At 33.7% G+C, this 18,095-nt stretch overlaps 1 pseudogene; it reads left to right on the top strand.

The window, feature by feature from the left end:
- The first annotated feature begins 11,982 nt into the window (after window positions 1-11,982).
- LOC149514706 (uncharacterized) lies at window positions 11,983-12,662 on the top strand (annotated as a pseudogene).
- Window positions 12,663-18,095: the final 5,433 nt, after the last annotated feature.

The raw sequence follows: 18,095 nt of genomic DNA, 5'->3' as shown, positions 1-18,095 counted from the left end.
GCGACGGTCAATGGATATCATTGACGATGACCAGTGATGGAGGCGTGGGCGACACTGGCACCAGAATCTAGAAACCTTTGGGACTTTGTAGCTATGTATTTCTAAAAACTTTAGAAAAGGGGCAAAAGTTGAAACGATGGTAGCAGCAAATCTTTGTGCTTTATATTTTGCATGAAATGATGCTGTTTCGTTTGCTAAAAATTCAATTGACCTGCATCTTTTTGTTCACCTGGCCTGTGTTCCATTGCCACCCAAGCCGCTAGCCCACATCATCAAATGGAGCTTGAGCCATAAGTAGAACAGTTTCTTATGTGTCAAGTCGAGTTATAATCCTGAGTCAAGGTGTGATTTATTTTGATATTTTTTTGTTATTTTACCTATTATTTATACATTACTTTTTGAGTGAATTCAAAAAAATAAAAAATAAAATGATAAAATGATAAAATGATAAAAAAAATTTTTGAGGAAAAGTTGAAAGTATCAATTTTCCTTAAAAGTAAATTTTTTAAAACGGTTTTTGAGGAAAAGTTGAAAGTATCAATTTTCCTCAAGATTAAAATTTCTAAAAAATATTTTGGGGAAAAGTTGAAAGTATCAATTTTTTCTGCACAAAAACAATCATTTTTTCTTCCTTTTTATTTTTTTAATGTTAAATAATCCGACGATGGAACCTCTGCAAGTGAAATAGTAGTTTTCTTGCATACTCTTGAGGTGAGGGGATTTTCTCAATTTTTTGCTAAAAGTATTAGAGTCAATTGACAATAATTTTCAATAGTTAATTACTTGGTAAAATTTGAAGGTTTATTGGATAACACAAAATTATGCTGGTACCATCTTTTGATGGGCGTTGTGAGGGTGCTATAACCTTCTTCACACGAAACCGAACTCCCGAACTCTGTTCTGGTTAGTAGACCCAAACCTATTCTTTTAGGGACCCTTAAACTTAGGTGTTCTCTGAAAGGACAGATTCCTTAGGTGGCCAATTGCACCTAGATAAAAAAGATTGGTGGTGACTCCTTTAAGTCAATGTCTAGCGATAGATCCCCGAATCTAGACTTTATGATAGCTTGGCGACTCCACTGGGGACTCCGAGAGTCAGGCCAGCAAATAATTTGTGTTATCCAAAAGCCTAATAAAATTGAACCTTTTTGTATATATGTGTTATTATTCATTCATGTTTATTTACCTTGTCATTCATATGCATGTACATAACATAAGCTCTACACCCGAGCTCCGTCCCTCTAGGAGGGAGTAAAGTATCTATTACTTTCGTGAGGTCTAATGCCTCCGCAGTGGCTAGCGAAATACTCCCACTTAAATTAAACCTTTTTCGCTTGTAGCCTATAATGGGTGAGGATTAGGGTGCCTTACTAGTCTGTGATGGACAAGGATATAAGGAGCAGTTTAGGAACCTTTAGACTTTGACCTTAAAATCGCATATAGTGAACCTTAAGAGCGCCTAACCTATAGATAGAGCCATCACTCTTCCCTTTTAGAATTGACCAAAAGCATAGGATTCATTCCTTTTACTCTGTGTGATGTTTAAATTTACTTAGTTATTTACTTATTCTTTTTCTGGGTATACTAACTTTTTTCTTATTCTTTTGCATTGGTTCATACGCATATCATAAAGTTGCATAAAGAACATTTGCTTGAAAAACGATCTTCAACAAATTTTTTTCATGGACTCCACTGAACGACTAGTTTGTTCTTCATCCGTATTAGCACATTGTGGGACACCCAATGAAGTAAGGGCCCAGTCAGAAAAAATTCAACTGAAGATAGGAAATTGCTTGCCAATCAGGTATGATTCTACTCTGTCTCAAGAAACATCTATCCTCCTTAAACATAACAATCTAGAGGATTTGGTTGATATCTGGAAGAAGATGAGTCAGTCAAGACAAGAGCAGTTTTGCCAGAGACACGAGCATATAGCACACCTTCTAGCAGTAGTTATCGATGATCAACTAATCAAAGCTGCAACATAATTCTGGGATCCTGCATACAAGTGTTTTATCTTTAATGAAGCTGATATGACTCCTACCATCGAAGAATATTCGATCTTGTTGGGTTTGCACCTCAAGGCTCCTGACAAGATATATGTCAAAAAACACAAGTCAGGATTTTGTAAAAGTCTGCCTCAACTCATGGGGATAGATAAAGAAATTATGGATTCTCATACAAAAAAGAAGCAAGAACAGGTTTGCCTACTTTGAAAGTTCTTTCATGAGTTTCTGATGCAACATGCCAATGAAGAACGTGGGTTAGATGTATTTGCCGTGGCCTTATACGGACTGGTGATCTTTCCAAAGGTTTTGGGATATATTGAGATAGCGGTGGTTAACTTCTTCGAGAGTGTGATCAATGGTTGTAATCCTTCAATGGTAATATTAGCAAAGACTATCAGATCTTTGAGTTATTGTCATCGAAATAGAGGGCACTTCATAGGTTGTATACAGGTATTGTACTTATAGATGAAAAGCCATTTTGAACAGGGAAATGGTGCTTTCTCGAAGCTTTATATCCGTAATCGAGCTCTGATTAAGGAATTCTGTGAAAGTGGATGGTCAAAATGAAAGTCTAAACAAGAATGGATAACTTTCCTACAAAAGTTGAAAAGCGCCAAGATGAGATGGTTGGCCCCATGGATGAATCGTGAGCCTATGTTGTATCAATGTGAGGATAGTACAGTGGTCCCACTTCTAGGTTTTTGAGAAGTGACAAATTATGCACCACTCCTAGTGAGAAGGTAATTTGGGGGAGAACAGTTCATTCCTATGACTTATGGGCTTCATCAGTTAGATTTCTCTTACAGTGAGCCTAAAGCATTTCAAAGGATGAATGAGATGATTAAAGCATGGAAAAATCCTTGAAGAGTGAGTCCTGGACCATTTACTAATAAAATCACCCTAGGGTACTTGGTTTGGAGAACAAAAAGAAGACAAGAAATGGTATTCACTTATGAAATCTCTCAACCACCAACAGAAGAAAAACTCGAAGAGACACCATCAGAATTAGAGCTTGCAACAGAAGATTTTGAGTCTAAAAAGGGTAAGTTAAAGCAAGAAATCCAGAAGCTTCAAGAAAAAAAAGCCCAGTGGAAAGATAGAGCCAAAAGTCATGAAGTTAAAGTTCATAAGATTGCTAGAGAATGTGATACAGCTATTAAAGATCTAGCAAAGCTACACCAGAGCATAAAAGGTTATGTATGAGAGAAAGGGCCAAAGAGATAACCATTGTCGAGCTGACTGAGGAAAATACAAGATTGAAGCAAGAGTATGCTGAATTGGAAGAAGAAAATATCAAAGCACAGGCAGAGAATAACATGCTAAACAAATATTTGAGCAGCCTAAGTCAAAAGTTGAATTAACAATGAGACCACATCGCTGCATTGGTTACAGAACATAGAGAATTATCATACCAAGTCTGGTGTGGTAAAAGAGAGAACTTAGGAAGGCAGAAATACATTGAGCACCTAACGACCCAAATCTATCAAGGGGTATGCAAGGCAAGAGAGATGGTGGAAGAGGCAGAGGCATTGAGACAAATGGTGACCCCAGTAGGAGAACATGGACAGCGTCTGTTGAACTTCATCGAAGAAGCCAAGGCCCAGTATGAACAGATCAAACAATTTTATGGCTATAATTCTATGATGATAAACTCAATGTAGATAAAGTTTTTTTTTTAGAATAAATGAAATCTTTTAGTTGAATACCGTTTTTATGGCAAATGTTCTTTGCATGCATGCATTTTTCATTCATTGCATTCTCATTCATTACACTTAACAAAGTAACCATGTGATAGTCACACAAATTTACTAATTCTAAGATATGGTACTTAAGGTTCAAGGATAGCTCCATCTAGCGAGAACCCTGCCCATCGATATAACACAAGATCTAGAGCAAGGCAAATAGAGTAAAAAAATTCTCACAGATTTGAAAAGATAGAAAAAGCACAGCAGAAGATTGAAAGTGAGTTAAGTAAGATTCTGGATGCTCTTAATAACCTGAATAAAGAAAAGAGAGTTGAAGAAAATGCAAGCCAACAAGTTTCCCCGTTGCAAAAAGTGCTTGACCCTTTATATCCTCCAGGTTTTGGCCAACCTCAAGCCCAGTCTGCTCAAGAGATTTCACCGCAGCACTTCACATATCCAACATATCCCGGAATACTGTCAGCCTCCAACCTAGGGCATTATAATAGCTATGTAAATCCTGTATTTACTGAAAGGCGATAGAGCCAATTCTTGATCTAGATTATTTAAAAGAGAAGGAGAAAGAAAAGATAAGAGTGAAAACTCAAGAAAGCTCCAAGATTAGTATGCTAAAGCAAAGGCTACGGGCTGTGGAAGCATTTGGTTTTTATGGGTCAATTGATGCTGCTGGGCTCTGCCTAGTCCCTGATGCGGTCATTCCTCATAAGTTCAAAGTACCAAAATTTGAAAAATATGACGGTACGAAGTGCCCCAAAACTCACATCACCATGTATTATTGAAAGATGGCAGCTCATGCTCATGATGAAAAACTCTTAATGCATGTCTTTCAGGATAACCTTACAGGCTTTGCTACCAGGTGGTATTTCAGCTAGATAGAACCCACATTCGCTTTTGGAGTGATATGGCACATGACTTCATCGGTCAATATCGACATATTATCGATTTGGCCCCTGATCGTTTGTCTTTACAGAATCTAGAGAAAAAGGCAAGCGAGTCTTTTAAAGAGTATGCTCGAGGTGAAGGGATATTGCTTTTCAAGTACAACCTCTTCTGACTAAAAAAGAGACTACAGTGCTGTTTGTTAGCACTTTAAAATCTTCATATTATGAAAAAATGATAGGAAATGCAACGAAAAACTTTACTGATATGGTAATTTTAAGAGAAATTATTAAGAGAGCCATCAAGAATGGCAAGCTAAAAGGAAATGAAGCATTTAGCAAGAGAGTCCTAAAGAAGAAAAAAACTGAAGCTCAGGCTGTGAGCTTTTGTGATAGTAATTTGGAGGCTATCAACCTTACTCACCACTAGGATATTTGCCATATTATCCTATTGTAAATAACACTTCCCTTCACCCATACCAACCATTTGTACAATCACCATATCCCTAAACATATCAAACCCCTCATAGGCCTTAAAATACCATGTACAGTCCTAACAATCAGCCTACCCCAAGACCCCAAAATTGCCCAACTAACCCCATTAGTGGTTCATGGGAGCAATGAACTACCCGTGAGAAACTTGTGTTTGACCCAATTCCAATGACTTATACAGAATTATATAAGGAGCTTTACAATAGTTATTTGATTGCTTCAAGTTAATTGGAACCCCTCAAGCCACCTTACCCAAAGTGGTACGATCCCATAGCCCACTGCGACTACCATTATGGGATTGCTGGTCACTCCACCAAAAATTACACCACCTTGAAACACAAAGTGCAACAGTTGATCAAGGATAAAATGATTTGCTTTGATACGAGAGGGGTGACTGCATCGAATGTTAGTGGCAATCCTTTGCCGAATCATAATGTGAATGCTATAAGTAAAGAACAGGAGCGCCATGTGAAGAAATGAGTGACAGATATTAAGACACCTCTCAGCCAACTGTTCGATGTTTTACGGAGAGCTGACATGATACAACTAATAAGCCCATATAGTTATCATGGAGCATATATAGTGGTACTAGTTGTAAGTATCATAATGGGGCAATAAGTCATTCCATTGATACCTATGAGCAGTTTCACCAAGAGGTGCAAAAACTCTTGGATTCACATTAGATGGAGGTCTATGAAGAAAGAAAAAACTTAAAGAATGTTGAGGTGTCCATGACTGATAGGCCTGTAAAGCTATTTCTAAAACCAGTGACAATTCAATATGGGAACAAACCGAAGTCAATCATAAACAAACTCATCCCTAGGTTGATAACTTTTAAAGTCCCAACTCTTTTTTCGTACAAGGATGATAAAGCTGTACCCTGGAGATATGACTGTGACACTGTAGTTTAAGGGCAAGAAGAAGATGTCTCCAAAACTGACACTTTTAATATAACTAGTGTAGAAGGCATTACTCAAAGTGGGAGGTGTTACACTCCAAAAATGTTAGAGAAGGTTAAAAGGGAGAAGGTTAAAAAAGAAGAAAGATAAAATAATCCTAAAATAGAACCTGAAGAAGATCATTCGAAGCCAGTATCAAAAAGAGAGGTTTGTGAATTCTTAAAACTGGTAAAACATAGTGAGTATTCAGTTGTTAAATAGTTGAATAAAATGCCAGCCTAAATCTCATTACTATCACTGCTGCTAAACTCAGAGCCACACCAAAACGCCCTGCTGAAAGTGTTGAATCAAGCATACATGACACATAATGTATCTGTTGAATATGTGAACCACCTAGCTGGAAATCTAGTCATGCTAAATCACATTTCATTCAATGATGATGAGATTTTTTTGGAGGAAAAAGGAAATGCCAAGGCTCTACATATGACAGTCAAGTGTAAGAGCCATATCATAGCCAAGGTCCTTATCGATAATGGCTCTGCTATCAATGTCATGCTTATGTTAACTTTGGCAAAACTACCCATTGACTACTCTCATGTGAAGACAATCAGATGATTGTGAGAGTTTTTGATGGAACCAGAAGAGAAGTCTTAGGGGATATCGAGATGTCCTTACAAATTGGGCCATGCACTTTCAATGTAAAGTTTCAAGTGATGGATATCTCTTCATCCTACAGCTATCTGTTAGAAAAACCATGGATTCACATGGTAGGAGCTGTGCCCTCTACTTTGCACCAGAAGATCAAGTTCAATGTAAAAGGTCAATTAGTAGTGGTAATTAGGGAAGAAGACATGCTAGTGACCCAACCATTGAACACTCCATATGTAGAGGCTGTCGAATAAGCATTGGAATGCTCCTATCGATCTTTTGAATTGGTTAATTATGTAGGTGAAAGATTTCAAAATCAAATTTTTTCAAGGATAGTGATAAGCCAAGTCATCAACAAGGGCTGGCATCCAGGACTAGAGCTAGGCAAAAACTTGTAGGAAATAAAGGAACCCCCGATAGTGATAGACAATAACGACAGGGTAGGCCTAGGCTATGAGATGGCAGAATGGAAAGTCAAAAGAAGGCCATCAAGAAAGATAGCAACACTGATGTTTATCCCACACTTGTATGAGACTTTCAGACCTGGGGGATTCATGTACCCGAGACGAGAAAAAGTGTGGAAAATGTTTTTGCCCAGCTAGCCATTAATGCTATTGAAGATGAAGTAGGGCTTAATCAAGAGGAGTGGGTTCACCTTTGTTCGCCAAATTATGAGCTAAATAATTTGAGTGCCATCAAGATGCCTGTGTCTTTTGAGACTAATATAATGTAATTGTAACATCCCAATAGCTATTGCCTAAGGCATTGGGGTGATTTTTCTTGTTTGGGCCGTTTGTCTTTTATTATTTTTAATAAAAAATAAGAAGGATGCATTTTCATTCATTTTTTCTTGTGTTTTCATTATTTCCATCTTTCCAAGCACATCTTGCCAATATATCCCATTTCATTCAATTTCAGGTCTTTAAATGAACATAAAGATAATCATGATAACAATCAAGAGGTTAGCTTTGAGAATTCAATTAACACTGATGAACTTGACAATAAAGAGAATTCTGAAGAATATGTTATGCCTCCGGACCTAATGAGATTGATTGAACAAGAAAATAAGCCAATTGAGCCTCATCAAGAGGTAGTGGACTTAGTGAATCTGAGAGATGAAGAGAATAAGAAAAAGGTCAGAATGGACACTTCACTTTTATCTAGAGATAGGCAATGATTGGCAAACCTACTTCAAGAACTAAAAAAACAAAAATTTGACTATTGAAGGCATAAATAATATACTAAACTAAAAAAAAAGACTTACCGGTTAAAACAGAGGTTCACAGCTATGATTTGTGGAATGTTGATAGCGAGGAATGGGAGAAAGAAAACAATGGCCTACTAGAAATATGTTTAAGGGTTTGGTTTGTTTGGTTGAATAACACAGCTTTTAGTCATTCTGTGTACCAAGCTTCTGCAAATTCCTATGTTCAAGGTAGGGAAAAGAATATAAAATTAATTATTGAAAGTATTTCCATGGAACAACACCTTCAATAATCACCTGAAAATTTTATTAGAGATTATTAAATGCATTTTTTACAAAAAAGATGCCTTTAATTATAAGCCTTTAAAATTGTCCAACCAACATATTAAAGACATTTTTTTATTAAGAAATGCCTTTTATAATTCTTAAAAATTATAAAAGACGTTTTCAGTAAAAAATCACCTTCAATAATTATGGATTTTCAAAGCTTATAACAATTTATTAAAGGCGGTTTATACTAAAAAATGCCTTTAATAATTCACGAAAATTTTTTGAGGGAAATTATTGAAGGCATTGTTTTTCTGCATCCGCCTTCAGTTATTATCTACAAATTGTTATAGGAATTATTAAAGACGTCTTTCTTGGATGCTCACCTTTAATAACAGTGTTGGAATTTATGTGGCGGTATATAGAAGGCATTTTACAATAGAAGATGCCTTTAATAATTCTCAAAATATGAAGTGAAAAAATTTTGAAGGCATCTGTTATTAACAAATGCCTTCAGTAATGGATTACTAAGTTTAAAGGTATATTGAAGGTGCCTTTTCTAATAAACGCCTTCCATTGCCATCGTGGTATATTAAAGTCAGTTTATAATAAAAGAAGCCTTTAAAAATCTATGAAAATTTTTTTAAGGAAATTATTGAAGGTGTTATTTTCTGTAACTGCCTTTAGTAATTAACTACAAACTATGATAAAAATTATTAAAGGCGTCTATCTTAAATATACGCCTTCAATAACAGTGTTAGAATTTATGTGGCGGTATATAAAAAGCATTTTACAGTAGAATATGCCTTTAATAATTCTCAAAATATTAAGTGAGAATATTTTGAAGGCGTCTATTGTTAACAAATGCCTTTAGTAATGGATTACTAAGTTTAAAGGTATATTAAAGGTGCCTTTTCTAATAAACACCTTCCATTAATATCGTGGTATATTGAAAGTGTGTCATAACAAAAGATGCCTTTAATAATCTAAAAAATTTTTTTGAAGAAAATTATTGAAGGCATTGTTTTCTACAACTGCCTTCAGTAATTAACTACAAATTGTGATAGGAATTATTAAAGGTGTCTTTGTTGGATATACGCCTTCAATAATAGTATTAGAATTTGTGTGGCGATATGTTCAAGGTGCCTATAATATATTCAAAAAATATGTAGGATGGAATTATTGTTGACATTTTTTGTTAGTAAACACCTTCCATAATCCTATCCAATAAAAATCTTTCAAAACTTAGCGCATCCAATCACCAACTTCAAGCTTCATCTTCATTATTATACTATTTATCTTTCCAGACCAAGTACAATTTACTTTCCCTTTCCTTCTGCTTTTAGTATTCGAGCATTTTCTTTTAGAACCCTATTTCGACTATTCATAACTTTTTGACTTTAGCTTTTACTTCATTTGACTATTCTTTCAGCTTTTGCAATTCGCGATTATCTTTTTGCTGAAAAAAATTTCTACAAAACCTACCTTATTTCACCCTATGTCAACCCTAAGTACAAATACTCTTGGGTACTGTCTACATTAGCAATAAAGTTTTAACAATCATAATATCTGGTAGCTGATAAATTACTTCACAATAAGGAGTTCTTGTTTTGTGTAAGTATTGGTCTTGTTATTATCTTTTGTTTAAAATTTAGTAAACTATGCAATTCTACATGTTCATTTTCGTATTAATTTTTTATATACATTTGGTCTAATAATGTAGCAACTAATAAATGGATAAGAGTTGGATGCAAAAGTCAAGATTAAGTCAAGAGTACAGAGATGGAGTGAAAAATTTTCTTAATTTTGCATTTGAGAATACAAGTGAAGATAATATGATATTATACCCATGTGTGAAATATGCTAATATCAAGTGGCAAATGCGTAAAGTTGTTTATGGGCATTTAATTTGTATTGGGTTTCTATCGAGATATGTTAATTGGTATTTTCATGGAGAGTCTGTATCATCAAGGTCTTCCACTATAGTTCCTTTAACATCAAAGGCTCTCCATCACCAACATGTTCTCTTTATAGCAGATGACATTGAAGGCATGTTGTGAGATGCTTTTAACATTCATAACCAAAATTTTTGTAATCTTTCTCCCCAAAATGAAGGATTTAATTAGTCCAATGTTGAAATGCATAAATTTGGTGAACCTGGGATAGGTGTATGTGACCAACAACCTAGAGGAGAAGCATCTAAATTTTATAGGTTGCTTGAGGAGATGAATGAAAAACTTTTTGAGAGATCAAAGCATTCAAGGTTATCTTTCTATGTTCATCTTTTTCACTTGAAATGTTTATGTGGATAGACGGGAAACTCTCTAACTTTATTATTACAGTTTATGAAAGAAATGTTTTTTTTTGCAAAAATCCCTAAATCTTGTAAAGAATCAAATAAGATGATCAATGATTTAGGTCTCGGATATGAGAAAATTCATAGTTGTCCCAATGATTGCATGTTGTATGGGGGGATAGAAAAATCAAGAATCTTATCATTTGTGTGGTATTTCTCATTGGGTCGACAAAAACCTCGATGAAAGGTTGAATGATGATGATGATGAGGTATGTGTCAAAAAGAAGCCTGTTAAGGTTTTACATTATTTTTCATTAATACCAAGACTTTAACGACTCTACATGTCTTCCAAAACTGCAAATTCAATGAGGTGGCATCATGAAAAGTGGATGGATAATGGATCATTGAGGCATCTCATAGATTCTTTGGCATGGAAGTCATTTCATTCTAGGTTTCTAGACTTTGTATCTGATCCTTAAAATGTTATGCTTAGACTGGCATTTGATGGATTCAACCCATTTCAAATGATGAGTACTTCTTATAGTACTTAGCCAGTTGTATTGATTCCTTACAATTTGCCACCATGGATTTCTATGAAGCAACAACCATTTATATTGTCTATGATAATTCCCGAGGAAAAAGGTTCAGGTAATGATATAGACATCTACTTACAACCTCTTATTAAAGAGTTAAAGCAATTATGGGAAGGAGTTAAGACCTATGATGCATCAAAAGCAGAGAACTTCAATATGCATGCTACTTTATTATGGACTATCAACGATTTTCCTATATATGTGAATTTATCTAGTTGGAGTACAAAAGGTCATTATGCTTGTCCATGTTGTGCTGTATAGACATGTTCGACGTGGCTACGAAATGGTAGGAAGTTTTGTTATATGAGACATCGTCGATGGTTAGATGATAATCATCGATTTAGATTCCAAAAACATCTCTTTGATAGAACTAAAGAGTTAAGGAGATTGCCTTTACCCATTAGTAGGTCTAATATCTTGTTAAAGTTAAAAGATATCAATCTCACATATGGAAAAATGACTCCATCAAGGAAAAGAGTAAGAGATGTCTTTAAAGGTGTCTAGCCTCATATTACGCAAGTTGGTGATAGTTATATAGAAGTTGGTGATCTTGATATTCAAAGTGATGAAGAAGACAATGAAGTAGATGAGTATGAGTTGTGGAAAAAAAGAAATATATTTTTTGAGTTGCCTTATTGAGAATATAATTTATTATGCCATAACCTTGATTTGATGCACATAGAGAATAATGTTTGCAAAAATTTTATCAAGACAATTCTCAATGTGAATAGAAGATCCAATGATGACTTAAAAAGTTGGCTTGACCTAGTTGATATGGGGATTCGCCCAAACCTTCATCCGATGTTGCTTCCTAACGGTAAATATCGATTGCCTGCTGCTTGTTTTGGGATTTCTAAAGTCGAAAAAGATGTGTTTTGCAAGGTTTTGAAAACTGTCAAAGTTTTGGATGGCTATGCGTCAAATATATCAAGATGTGTGAATATGAAGGTGCGAAAACTTTCTTCATTGAAGTCACATGATTATCACATTTTGATGCAAAACTTACTTCCAATTGCTTTACGCTCATCAATGCCAAAGCAAGTGACTTCTGTGGTAATTGAATTGAGTAACATATTTAAATCTCTATGTCAAAAATGTATGAATGTGGAAGAGCTTGACAAATTTCATGATCGAGCCATGATTACTTTATGCTATTTAGAGAAGATCTTCCCTTCAAACTTTTTCACTATTATGATACATTTGATTATCCACCTTTCATATGAAGAAAAGGTTAGAGGGCTGGTTTATTATCGATGGATATATCCTATTGAAAGGTATTTTTTGTTAATAGATTGATTATGTTTTTATTGATAATCAAGCCAATCTACTTAAATTAACATATGACTAATGTTTTATGCTCTAGGCTTTTAAGGAGGTTAAAGTCTTATTATCGTAACAAACATTATCCAGAAGGTTCTATTGCTAAAGGATATTTAGTAGAAAAGTTTATGACATTTTGTTCTCGTTATTTGAAAGATGTTGAAATGAGATTTAATAGACCTTCAAGAAATATTGGTATGTAGCATACAGACTTGGCCTACAATTATCTTTTTCAAACTTTTGGACAACCCATAGGCAAAGCTAAATTAGTGGAGTTAGAAGATAAATCTTGGGCACAAGCACATAGATATGTTCTTATTCATCATGACTCAATTAAATCGTTTCACACGTAAGTTGTTTAGCAAGGAAATTATTCATTACATTAGGCATAATTTATTGTGTTTTTTTTTAGTGTTAATACTCTATCATGATGCTTTATAGTGAGTATAGAAATAATTTGAGAGATCCTGCACGTTATTGAGGATCAAACCCTCGAGTGGTTGATAAGTTGTTCGCTAAAAACTTTCATTAATGGTTAGGAGCAACTATAAGTAATGCCATACTTCCCATTATTTTTTATCTACATAGAATGCTTATGGTGATTATAACATTAATAACATATATATATTTATTCCAATTTTATAGGTTTGGAGTGGAAGGCTTGTTAGGCTTGTTAGTGAAAAGGTGAAATGTCTTTCACACGGTCTGAACCGGATTGTGAAATGATACAAAGGTTTCATCATCAATGGATTTAGATTTCACATAAAATCCTATCAGAGATTTAGAAGTACATAAAATTCAGGAGTTGTTGTGACTTCATAAACTACTAGCTATGCTAGTGCTAGGGACACAAACCCTTTAGAAGGAAATGTTGACTATTATGGCATGATTAATGACATCATTAAGTTGGATTATTATGGCAAATGGAAAGTTGTCTTATTTTGGTGTGATTGGGCAGATATGAATAGTGCGAAGGATATTAAGAAAGATCAGTACAGATTTAAACTTGTGAATTTTTCTTGATTAATACACACTGGACAACAACTCATCGATGAACCTTATGTGTTTTCATCTTAAGTCAAACAAGTATTTTACTTTGAAGATCTGAAAGAATTGGGTTGGTTTGTTGTTCTGTGAAACACACCTAGAGACTTATTTGATATGGTGTAAGATACCAAAGATGATGTCGAACATGGAACTAAATGTTATCTTTTTGCTAAATAAAACTTAGATGAGAATATCTCCAATACCTACACTCAGTGGGTCCACGAAGATGTTACTGAAGACATTTATGAACCGTGATTCTGTGCACCTATAATTCGAGTGTTTAAGACATAATGTAGTAAATAATAGTATGTTATAAATGTCACATTGGCTATTGTATAATTATTATCTTCTAAATCATATATTATATTTTGATTTAATTAAATCAAAATGTTCTTTATACATCGTAGGTTTTGATTTCTTAAATTGTTTATGTCTTTATATATCTTCTGAACTAACATTTTTTCTATATTGGCTTTTATGATGTAGGTAAGCTATAATGTGGAGAAGTATGTTGAAAGGAAAACATATTAGAGATATTAGTTCAGAACCGTCTGCGACACCTATAGATGTTGGCTATGGACTGAATCTTTTGAAAGCAAATGAATGTACTATTAGATCTAACTTTATCACTTCTAACCCTTCAACTGATATTGGATCTGGCAATATGAGAGGTCCAGGTTTAGATAGTACCCTATCAATTGATTATGCTTTAAATTTGAATGCAGGTATGATGTACTCCAATTTTAGAATTTGAGTATATTGATAAAAATATTACAATTTTACAAATATATTTTATATTTGTTGCAGTTGATAGCAATGGTCAATGGAGGACCAAAGGCTAAACAACTTTGAAGGAATTGTTTGCATTACCTCCTAATAAGCATATTGTAGTGTCTGCAAACTCTGATAGGCAACCAATTGGTGAAGAGGTTTAATTATTGGCTAGATTTCTAGGCATGCTAGCCCATAATGGAATGAAATTGCCTATTCATTATGAAACATGGCATAATATTCCAGAAGAAGTTAAGGTCGATGCGTTAAACTTTATTGAGGTATTAGTATAATTAATTAGATATATTCAAAATTTTTATTTTACAATTTGTTTACTTATTGAAACTTTTTTTTATTGTATTATTACAGTCAAGATTTGTACTTGAAATACCAACTTCATTTGTGCTTAAGTCATTGGGAAAGAAATGACAAGATTATAAATATAGTTTGAAGAATAAGTATTTTGATTGAAATACTACTATAGAGGTGATGATGCAAAATCTACCTCGTAATATGATTAGGTGGTAATATGAACAACTAGTTAGATTTTGGTTCTCAAGAAAAGGAAAGGTACTAGTTTATAACTTTGTATAATAGAATTAAATGATAAAGTGTTTGACGGTTACAGTTGGTAATATTTGTATTTCTATCATATACCTAATTATTTTTTATGACAAGAAAGAGAACAGATTGGGATTGTTAATAGAAAGCAACAGAAATATAGCCACACAAGTGGATCAAAAAGTTTTGCAAGAAAGCAAAAAGAAATCGTAAGTTTATGATAATTAACTTATTCCAATGAATGAACTTTTTATGCCATTAAAAGGTAAATATGGAAATTAACATTTATTGTTATGTTTTAATAGATTTGATTGTTTCAATACATGATATTAAACTTATCAAAAGTTTTAAACTTAGTTACACAGATGATATGTATGAAAAGTTACTGTTTACATATATTTACGCCTTTATATTATCTGGTTGTTGTTATTGTTATATTTTAACACTTTCGATAGCTTCAATACTTGATATTAAGCTTGTCTAATTGATTGAACTTGGTTTCTATGGTTGATATGAGAGAAAAAGTTGTCAGTTATGTCTGTTTGGGAATATTTTTGCATATAGAAGGTAAATCTACAAATAAATTTTGAATGCCTTTCAACATATTGAATGGCTTCAATCCTTCATATTAAACAGGGAAAAAGTAAATGAATTTCATTTCCATGATCAATATTTGTGAAAGCCTAAAATGCTTTTATTCTTTGTGTATATTTAAGACTATTGTGTTGTTATAGGGCCAAAATATAAATAAAGGAGATTAAAGTTATTCAAAATTTTAATACTTGATTGACAGGATTGATATGCATAAATAAGTTGCGATTGATATGTATCCTATCAAATAACATATATTTTTGTATAAGAGAATGAGATGGGTGGTATAATTAGACGTGTGAAACTTTTTTATGTAACACACACAAAAGAATATGGATCTTACATGAATGTCGAAATACAATAAATTATGGTAATTTGTATCATCTATTTTAACATACAGTAAAAATTAACTCTTTTTAACATATAATCAATTAATCATTAAACTTGATAGTTGTATATGACAAATTCACAAGAGAAAGCGAAAGAGAAAATGGCTACTGAGATTGAAGTAGCATTTGAAGGTTCTCTTAACATGCAAGAAATAAAAAATTAGATATTTATAGAAGTTGCTAAAAAAGAAAGGCATGGATGGGTCCAAGGCCTTGGATTGGGTCCATCACCATCTACCTACTATGGACATAACTCTCCGTAATTTACACTCTCAGCAAGCCAATCTTAGAGAGACATTTCAATAATGAAAGGGGAGTTGCAAACTATGCAACAATATTTTTAGCAAATGGAAGAAGAAAGAGAACAGAAGCATGCCAAAATTGAAGAAGAACGTGCTAGAATGAAGGTAGAGCGTGCAAAATTTTGGCAGTTGCATGATGATTCGATCATCTTATGAATTTTATGCAACAATAATTTCTAGCAAATGATCTAGGTGCTCCATCAACTCTGGTACTATATTTAGTAAATATTAAAATTTTTAAATAAAAAATAAGCTTACAATGAAGTGTTAAAAATTGTTTGGTATTATACAATAGGTTGTTGAACATGCTAATGACCAAGGTGGAAAATTTTTTTCATTAATTGGCAGTTAGCAAAATATATGTAGTCATCTATTTCATACAATTTAATTTTTTATTTGGTTAATGTATTTATCATATTTGAATGTTATTATACTAATTATTAAACTTTGTATTAATTAGATGTATATTTAAACGTGAATGAAGTTAATATTAATATCAGTTTCTAAATTTAAGCTCTTTACTGAAAATAAAATTTATTATAAGAAACTAAAAAAAATACATTTTTACATAATGGCAGCGTTTGTGTTGGGCAATGCCGCTAAATGAATAATTTAGTGGCATTTTATGCTACAAATGTCACTATAAGTAGGGGCACTATTTCCAGCAAACACCGCTAGTTAGATGGCATTTTTTATAGAACTACCACTAAAGCAACGGCATTTTTCTCATAATAATGCAACTGAATTAGCGGTGCTTAAAAGATACAAATGCCATAAATATTGAGACGTTTTCAGATTCAAACGCCATTAAATTAACGGCATTTTCTATTACAAACGCTGTCAATGCAATGACGTTTTTCTCATAAAAATGCAACTGAAATAATGGCGACTAAAAGATTCAAATGCCGCTAATATTGAGCCATTTTCATATTCAAATGCCTCTAAAATAACAACATCTCAAAGATATAAATGTCGCTAAAATGACGACGCTTCTGATATAAATGCTACTAATATTAAGGCATTTTTTTGAAAACGCCACTATTTATCGCAACGCGTGTATAGGTGGCACCATTTTTTTGAAAATGCCGCTAAAAACCAAAACTCATGTAGTGCCTGTGTGCTTGTAGAATTATTCAATCAAGTTTTTGGCACCGTTGCTGAGGATTAGGAGTAAAGAGTCTTAGGTTAATATCATCATTCACCATGATCTTCTATAGATTGGTTTACCCTTAGTGTACTTTTGTTAGGCTAGTTACTAACTTGCCTTGTTTTTATTTCCTTAGGTTGTACACAACTAACTTTTTTTGCATATGATTTTTGTTTAAGATTTTTTTTTTCACATCTGATCAAAAAATTTGACTCTATAAAAAATCTAATAGAGGCTATTAAAGCTAAAAGTGGTCCTAACTCTACTTGCATCCATAACTTTCCAAGCCAACATAATAATGGTCAAGTGTATGGTGGAGTTTACCATAGGGATAGGTGTACCTTTGACCAACAATTCCAATCTTACATAAACATCTACAATGGTGAAACTTTGGAGGGTTATCTTAAGCACATGTGGGATACTAATTTGGGATAATCCTTTAGTTCTCCATTTAGTACACCTTGACTTATCTTACCGAGCATTCATTTCTGAAATACCTTCTAACACCCCAATATTCTCCATCGTCATTGTCAGTTTTGCAAGTGTGACATTATGTTCTGCCACAACAATAATTTTCTCCATCACGGTGCCATTCATCGTCATATCACTTTCCATCCACACCATATTCACCACCACCTACTCCATGAGAAAGAAACCATCCTTTGAGGATATGTTCACTAAATTGCTCCAAACTCAAGAAAAATACCAACAAGACCAAGAAACATGCATTAGGAATTCTAATCAATATGCTCAAAATGCACATACCTTAAATACTTACCTTTTAGATCCTATGCATAGGACTATAGAGTTAACACTTTGTTGGAAGGAGAAGGAAGAGCATATATTAGGGAATCATTTGAGGAAAAGAGGTCCAGGATGGATTGATGATAATGATTAGCCCGTTTTATTGGTGACACCACATTTTGTTAAACTTGTGGAGGAAAAGATAGTGGAGGCAAAGGATATGCTTATGGCTAG

The sequence above is a fragment of the Durio zibethinus genome, chromosome 15, assembly GCF_047325235.1.
Source record: "Durio zibethinus cultivar Kanyao isolate XHJ-2024 chromosome 15, ASM4732523v1, whole genome shotgun sequence".
NCBI classification, from domain to species: Eukaryota; Viridiplantae; Streptophyta; class Magnoliopsida; order Malvales; family Malvaceae; genus Durio; species Durio zibethinus.
The sequence above is the reverse complement of the archived record's forward strand: the minus strand, read 5'-3'. Positions and strand labels throughout refer to the sequence as shown.